Source organism: Rutidosis leptorrhynchoides, chromosome 2, assembly GCF_046630445.1.
Source record: "Rutidosis leptorrhynchoides isolate AG116_Rl617_1_P2 chromosome 2, CSIRO_AGI_Rlap_v1, whole genome shotgun sequence".
Taxonomy (NCBI): Eukaryota; Viridiplantae; Streptophyta; class Magnoliopsida; order Asterales; family Asteraceae; genus Rutidosis; species Rutidosis leptorrhynchoides.
The window spans coordinates 588427949-588435767 of record NC_092334.1 but is presented as its reverse complement, the minus strand read 5'-3'; the positions used below and the strand labels follow the sequence as shown (position 1 = coordinate 588435767).

The 7819-nt window shown below is 34.7% G+C and overlaps 1 long non-coding RNA gene across 2 annotated transcripts; it reads right to left on the bottom strand.

Moving 5' to 3' along the window:
- Nucleotides 1-5352: 5352 nt before the first annotated feature.
- On the bottom strand, nt 5353-7819 carry LOC139893305 (uncharacterized). 2 transcript variants are annotated; one of them, XR_011774467.1, is made up of 4 exons: nt 7529-7819; nt 7301-7348; nt 7118-7201; nt 5353-6220 (listed from the first exon to the last, which is right to left on the bottom strand). It is a non-coding gene; the product is annotated as an uncharacterized lncRNA (long non-coding RNA). The 2 variants fall into 2 exon arrangements; XR_011774466.1 differs by lacking the exon at nt 7301-7348.

Below are 7819 nucleotides of genomic sequence, written 5' to 3'. Positions count from 1 at the left end.
CTTGGAAGAACCACCCGTACTAGAGCTTAAGGAGCTACCCAAACACTTGGAGTATGCTTATCTCGAAGGTACATCTCAATTACCGGTAATTATTGCTTCACATCTTTCCGGTAACGAGAAGGATAGGTTAATCTCTGTTTTGAAAACCCATAAAAAGGCTATAGCCTGGAAAACGACCGACATTCCAGGGATAAACCCGTCTTATTGTACACATAAAATTCTCCTTGAGAATGAATTCAAACCAGAATGAATTCAAACCAGTAGTACAAAGACAACGTAGGCTAAATCCCAACATGAAAGAGGTTGTTAAAAAGGAGGTAGTCAAGCTTCTTGACGCCGGGTTAATCTACCCCCTCTCCTTGGCCTGCATACGAACCATGGGTTCGAATGGGTGATCCATATCCTGCGCCTTATCCTCCTCCCCCTAACCCGCCTAATGAAGACACTGCTGTCGTCCCTGCTCAAGCAACCTATCAGGGATACAACCCCTCAATATTTCAGGACGACGACGCGGGTAACCAAAACGAAGGTGGAGCTGGTCCAAGTAACTCTTTTTGGGGATTCTTCTGAAGATGACATGATTATTGGTGAAGTGTGTGAACGGTTTGATTGATGTTGGTTTGTTTCAAAAACAATTTATCTTTATGTTTGGTGTGTAATAACTTGATAGTATTTTGGATGATTGTAATTTGAATAATTTAGATAATTAACAGTGGGGTTTTTAGTACATGGAGTACACCCCCATTTATTTGTGTGAATCGTATTTTTGGTTTGAACAGGTGAGCATCGTGCTAATTGCTGCGATTTTCAAAGACTGGCAGTAAGTTCAGCACATACTTGATTAATGAATGAATTGTGGTAGCAAGAAGAGGATGATGTTCTTATGCTGGCATTCAGTTCAGCGCCATCATCCTTTGAACTTCGGTTCTAGACCTTGAAAGTAATAAACTCTCTTACACTCTTTAACCCTCTCGAATTTAAATTTTTCTGATTCCATGTAACGAAGGCGATACATGAACTCAGTGTGGGGAGGAAGTTATAAATTCTTTCGGATTTTTGATTTTGGTTAAAAAGGCTTAAAATGATGAAAATTTTTAACTTTTATCTTCATAAATTCAAATTTTGTTTAAAATTTGTAGATTTTAAAACTAGGTGTATACACCGAAATTATTATCACAAAACAAATTAAGAAACAACCAAATGATTGAGTTTATTTTGTTAAAAATCATAAAAACTAGTAGTCATATAAAAGATATAATCATCATGTTATACCACATTCTGAATGAAAAGAATCATCAAGTAATTTGTTGTTCTAACAATCTAATCCAATGCTCATTTATGTAATGATTGTGAAGGAAGTCAAGTCTTCCAATATGACACACTTGCTAACTTATGTTAGAAGATGTAGTCCAGAACAGCTGTAGGTTGACAAAAAATCTTGAAAAGTCATCTCTATCATCGGGTGGAAATCCACCTCACCTCAGCATCAAACAGGGTTTTTGGTGGTCAGACTTATCCTAACCATGAGATGGATCTGTCTCGTACAATGGGGGGGGGCACATTGCAAATTAGCTTTTAAGACTAATGAATCTAATCCCCAGATGGATGATCTCCGTAAAGATCAACCGCATCTATGTTGACTGCGGCCAACATACATATGCCATAACAAATTGAGGTGTGCAAACTCATGGTTCACCGATGATATTTGGACATGATATAGTTTCTTCTAAAAACTTATGCTATTTTATGAACTATATTGTGTAAAACCATTTTTAGGACATCCGGTTTCAAGTTCCATGATACTTCAATCATGGGGGCGAGTAGCTTGCTAAGCGCCGACTGAGGCTTCGGTTTTCAGTTACCCTCAACCGGACTTTGAGGTTAAAACCGGAAAACTTGTTAGTATAAAAACTAACATGTCTAATTTTCAAAATATAAAAGGTTTTTCGCAAAGGTCCCAATTTTCCTAAGGATCCAAATTTTTAAGAAATGTGGACTTTAAAACCCACCTTTCGACTTTGGTGTGATTTCATTTCGTGTGTGTACTCAAAGTGTGTGTATTACATTGTGAAATAAATAAAAGCGTGTGTACTCCAAAGGTGTGTGTATACTCAAAACGCGTGAGTTTGATTCGTGTGTGAAATAAAAAGTGTGAGTGTGTATATATTGTGACCCGAGTGTGTGTTCCATATAGCGTGAGTTATTGTGTTACAAAATAACTTGTGTATCTTGTGTACTATATCGAGTGAGTGTGATTCCCATTTTTGTGTTCTCAATTAAATAAGTGTGTTTACTATAGTAAATTTCGATTTCTTGTAAGTCTTGCTTGAGGACAAGCAAGGTTTAAGTGTGGGGATTTTGATAACGCCAAAATTATACATATTTATTGCCGTTATTTCGATCCAAAGTTGTTCCATTTGTATGTAATTGTTGTACGTATGTATTGTAATTCGTGCATATTTGTAAAAGTCCATTGTGAATGAATAAATGAAGACCAACAGCGAAAACAGAGTTAAAACGAAGATTGAACGCGTAAAACAGCCCGAAACCACTGAAACAGGTCCAAATGCGGCGCATAGCATCTTTGCACCAAATAACTCCCGACAGTTTCAGATGCGGAGCATAAAGACTTCTGGACTAAAACAGCCTTAGATGCGGCGCATCTGAGAGGGATGCGGCGCATCCAAGCCAGATGCGGCGCATCTGTCCCAGATGCGGCGCATCTGCTTCCCTGCCGACAGTTCTGAGTGCTGAATCGAGCTGGAATCTACTGAGCGTAAAGAGATGCGGCGCATCCCAAAGAGATGCGGCGCATCTGGTCGCTTTCTGGCCAAAATACCTAACTTTTGAGCCTATTTAATGAAGCCTTTGGTTACATTCTTCATACACCTTCACTACTACTTTTTCCCTCAGTTCTAATACGATTTTCAAGGTTCAAGGAAGGCTACAAGTCAATCTCCACTCTTTCAACATCAAGATTAAGCTAGGATCATTCATCACTATTGGTATTATTGTTCTAAATCTTTTAAACATGAATTCAACTTGTATTTACTGTTCCATTAGTTCTATTATGATTATGTTAGGCTAAAAGCCTTGTGTGTTTGCTTCAATGTAAGATTTATGGCTTGGGATTGTTCTATACTTTAATGTTATGATAGTTATACATATGTTCGATTGATTAAATTATCTAGTTCAACCGTAAGAACCATTGTTATGCTTGCTTAGTTCATTACTTCAATTATATAGATTGCAAACCTATTAATGTGAGTTAACTAGGAAAACAATCTATACTTCAATACACCTAGTAATCTAGACGATTAGATACATAAACTTAAGTGATTTTGTTATGTGTTTAATTCGGTAATTGAATAAGTTCCAAAGTAACATAGTTATGAAATTACCTCAAGTGATTGTTGTAATTTAGGTTTCACGTGAGTTTAACCGGGTTGGATCTAGTTAGTTAATCAATCTAAATCATCATGTTCTTTCAAAAGATCCATTGTTGTAATCATCCTTGTATCCTAGTTCAATTATGTAAGTTATGACTTGGTTTATGTGAGTTTATCAAAGAACATAGCTTATACTTCAACACCTAGTGATCTATCCATCTATATGTGAGTATAGGATGTTAATTGAACGATATTTAGGATATACAATCATGTAGTTTACTTAGAGTGATCTTAGTAAACTAGGTTTTATGTGAATTCAACCACGAAAGAATCTTGTTGATTAAACATAGCTCTTAAGTTTATAGAAATTGTGAAATTGATATAAACTGCTCTATTGTAACTATCACATAACGGTTTTAATTATAAAAGAACAATCCCTGTCATTTATCAAGCATAGAAGTAAACACCGCATTCTCATTCTTGTAATTCATTATATTTATTTACTGTTTCGTTAAACGAAAATACAACTTCAAACACAAACTCCCCCCTTTAGAATAATTAATCGTTGTAAAATCCTTAAAACAAACTTCTCCCTGTGGATCGAACTGGTCAATTTACTTGCTAATTACTGCATGATCGGGTTTTAGTTGCCTGTATTATATGTTAATTATTAAGCATATTATCTTCATTTTAAAAGTTACGTCTTGACACATCAGGGTGCAATTCAATATACTAACTAAGATATTCATTTTATGAAGATTCGAGATACGTCTTTGACAACATAAGTAGTTTCCATGTGAGCCAAAGAAGGAGCACAAACGGTCCACTTTTACAAAGGCAAGTTAAATTAGGCTAAATAGGTTACATAACATCTATAAAGCACGACCAAAGCATCTTAGATAGTCCATTGAAGAGGAGTACATTATAATATTAATATAACTGATAAAAAGTTACATTTCCATCAAGAAAAATATCAATTGCATCCATTTCATATTATCAAACTGCTACACATAAATTAACTAAAACGCGACAAATTTAAAACACTTCAAACTGACCCGAAAACCAATTAAGTCTCTAGCTTTACCAAATGGCTTAGTATCTACAGGGCATTTAAAGTTCTGTTGTTGATGTTGCATTAAAGGCATGTAAAGTGTAAAAAAAAACCCTACACCATAGTAGCAAATATGCCAAAAAAAACACGTATCTTTCTTCAACACTTATGGCATAAAGCTTTCACCCTGTACAATCAGTACATTCCTTTACAATATAGAGTGCTAAAAAGGTTCAAAGCAATAATACTGGTATAAACAAATGATCATTGGAATATCCATAGTTGTCAATAGCATGTACTATTTGAAGCTAAGGTCAAATCTATTTAGTTCTTAGCTGATACAGGTATATTAATGTAAGAGACGTCTAACCAGGTGTATATTGATAAGAAGTTCAAGTAGTATATTAAATTATTACAACGTGAAAGATCAACTATACTATATGCAGGAAAAATAAGAGTAACAAAAGTATGCATTATTTATTAGCTGGCTGAGACACAAAAAAGTTTTAGTGATCTCAAGTATTATCAAATTACCTTTATGCATGGGTCTGAACCAATAGTGCATTAACTATTATGCAGCTTCGTTAGTCAAAAATCACACTAAAATTAGTATTATCAAATTAAGTAGAGATGCTAAAAACTTATAACTCGACAGTGGAAACTTGTAACTTGTACCCCATCTTTGAATTACCAATATTCGAAAACGATCTCAAAAGACCGCTCTTCGGAGGACAATAGTCCTCGAGATTTTCACCATGTTGATTCTTATTCTTACGCTGACAAAATTGAATGTAGGTCCGAGAGTCATTTTGAGATTTTTTTTCCCAACATGACACCAAAATGGATTGATGACCCAAATCGTTATCCAATATTCCCGAGTGACCCAAAAATCACTCCACAACTCTAAAAAAATTATTTTAAACGTATTGGTAATTTCAAATCCTCAAAGTTACCCAAACGGGTCAATTTATACACAATTACATACTAATGAGTCAAAATGACTCCAACCAAAATACACTCAAAAACTCATTTTCAAACATGCTAAGTTAGCAATACTTTTGACACGAAATAATGAACATGTACAAAACGACAAATACCCAATTTGACACCATATGATCCATTTATGTCATGGGTCCAAATAGACGACTAAAAACACTTTTAACCTTATAGCATACAAACAACTGTCATTTCCTTTGTTGTGCGATTGAAACTAAATTCAATTCGTTGTGCCATTGAAGTTGTAAATTTGTAGCATGTATTCCTTTGTTAGACACTAAGAGGAAGCATCACAATCTGCTCCAGCTAAGTTAGTTGGTTGATTATGTAAAAGCTGATCAAATATAATTCAACATATCGGGCCAGGTACATCAAAAGCTATGTACAATATTGAGGTGCTCGACGGGAAGTTTAACGTAAAAGCTGGTCACATAAATTCAGCACGTCTTTGTTTCTATATGTTCCAGGTGGCAAAGCCTTTTATAAATAATACTATAGCAGCAACTTTCCAGACATTTCCATGTGGTCTCTTCTAGCTTGAATAACCATGTTCGTAATGCAAATCTCAAGGGATGTCCATCGATTCACTACCCGTTTCTTCCATACTTCTTAGAATACAAACATATAAATTTGTGGACCCAGACCAATATCATTTATTTGTAAAAGAACAATCAGACAAATACATCTTTAAGCTTGTGATGATCCCATTAGCTGAATATCTCATGATGAGGATGTCTCATAAAAGGAGAAAGATAACATATTACATAAAGCTAGAAGAGACCACCTGCAAATGCAACTACTAATGTAACTAATATATCAGAAATGATACTTCCTAAAATACTTTAATATAAGTTATGCAACTACTAATGTCTCATAAAATAAGATTTATATTTCCCCTGTTCATGACGGCGTTGCGATTACACTCTAAAGATGTTAAGAATCGTTGATAGAACATAAGGTATCATTGTTAATCCAGATTCACGCATACACCATCCCACTTTAAAACGATTTTTCGTACTTTAATTTTCTCAAGTACAGTATTTGACCCATCTCAGTTCTTACCCGTTTATAACCTTAAAATACTCATTTACACATGCATGGATCGACCTACTGACCCCTCATTAAAAAAAAAAAAAAAAATTAGCCAATTCATATGCAAATTAGTCAACATAGCCACCTCTAATTTTAGCACTATTCGACCCTTCCATCTACTTCATTAGTTACACAAAAAAGACTAATTAGTGCCACGGAATTAAAAAAAAAAAAAAAAAAAAAAACCTGGAAACTCTCCATTCCAATCCGCCAATTAATGACTAATTAGTGAAATTTTGCGAATTATGACTAAAAAGAAAAAAGTACATACGAACTATTATCCTTTGAAATTGTGTAAAAATATGAAGTTGTGTAACCTACCTAACAGAAGTATACTGTTTGTTACAAATAGTAATATTGCATTGCACTGGGGCAACTCAAATTAACATCCACCCGCACACACAATTTATAATAAAAATATTATAACAAAGAACACCCATGATCTAATTAGCTAATATGATATCAAAGAAATGATAAGAGAAAAAAGAAGGCTGTACGTGATTCGCAACAGGATTAAAGGTTGGTCAGTTAATTAGACAGCTAAAAAGGAAGTAAAATTGAAGTGATGTAGTCTAACCCAAAGCCATACCTGGCACTTTACAATGTCTGTACTGCATCTGACAACCCCTAAACCATCTTTAAGAGGCAAAAAATTCTTGCACATCCCTCGGGCCTGAAAGTGAAGCGCTCAACCAATAATAAATTATGTTCTAGTAAATGAAAGCGCAACAATAAAAATAATGAAAGGCCCCTTATCAACTAATAAGCTCACCAGCAAAGATAATCGGGGACTTTTTCTTTCGAATCACCAATTACAAATCTAATAATCATGGATACGTGAAAGATCAATGGGGACTTAAGTCAGAATACAATATGAAATGTTAAAATAATTCTATGTAAACAACGTTTGTTGTGTGGCAAAAAGAAACCGAATTCTGGGTAAACTACGGCTGAATCAACAAATTTATTTTTAGGGTTTAATCTTTGTGAAAAAGAATACCTGAATCTTCCAATTATACCCCAAATCGAATGAAAACACGGATGAATTTATTTTGTTGATGGAATTAACAGCGATGGTACCGCCATCCATCATCGATGAAACCAAATTTGTAGATTGTATTCGAGTTCGATTAAGTACACGATACGGATATAATCAGATTATTATCAGTAGTAGAGACGAAGTAACATGAATTCAGATCTGTTGATTGGGGATACGTTTGGGAATTGCTGAGTGGTGGATATTATGAAACCCTAATTTTCACAGGAATGCAGACCCCGTATTTTGATTATT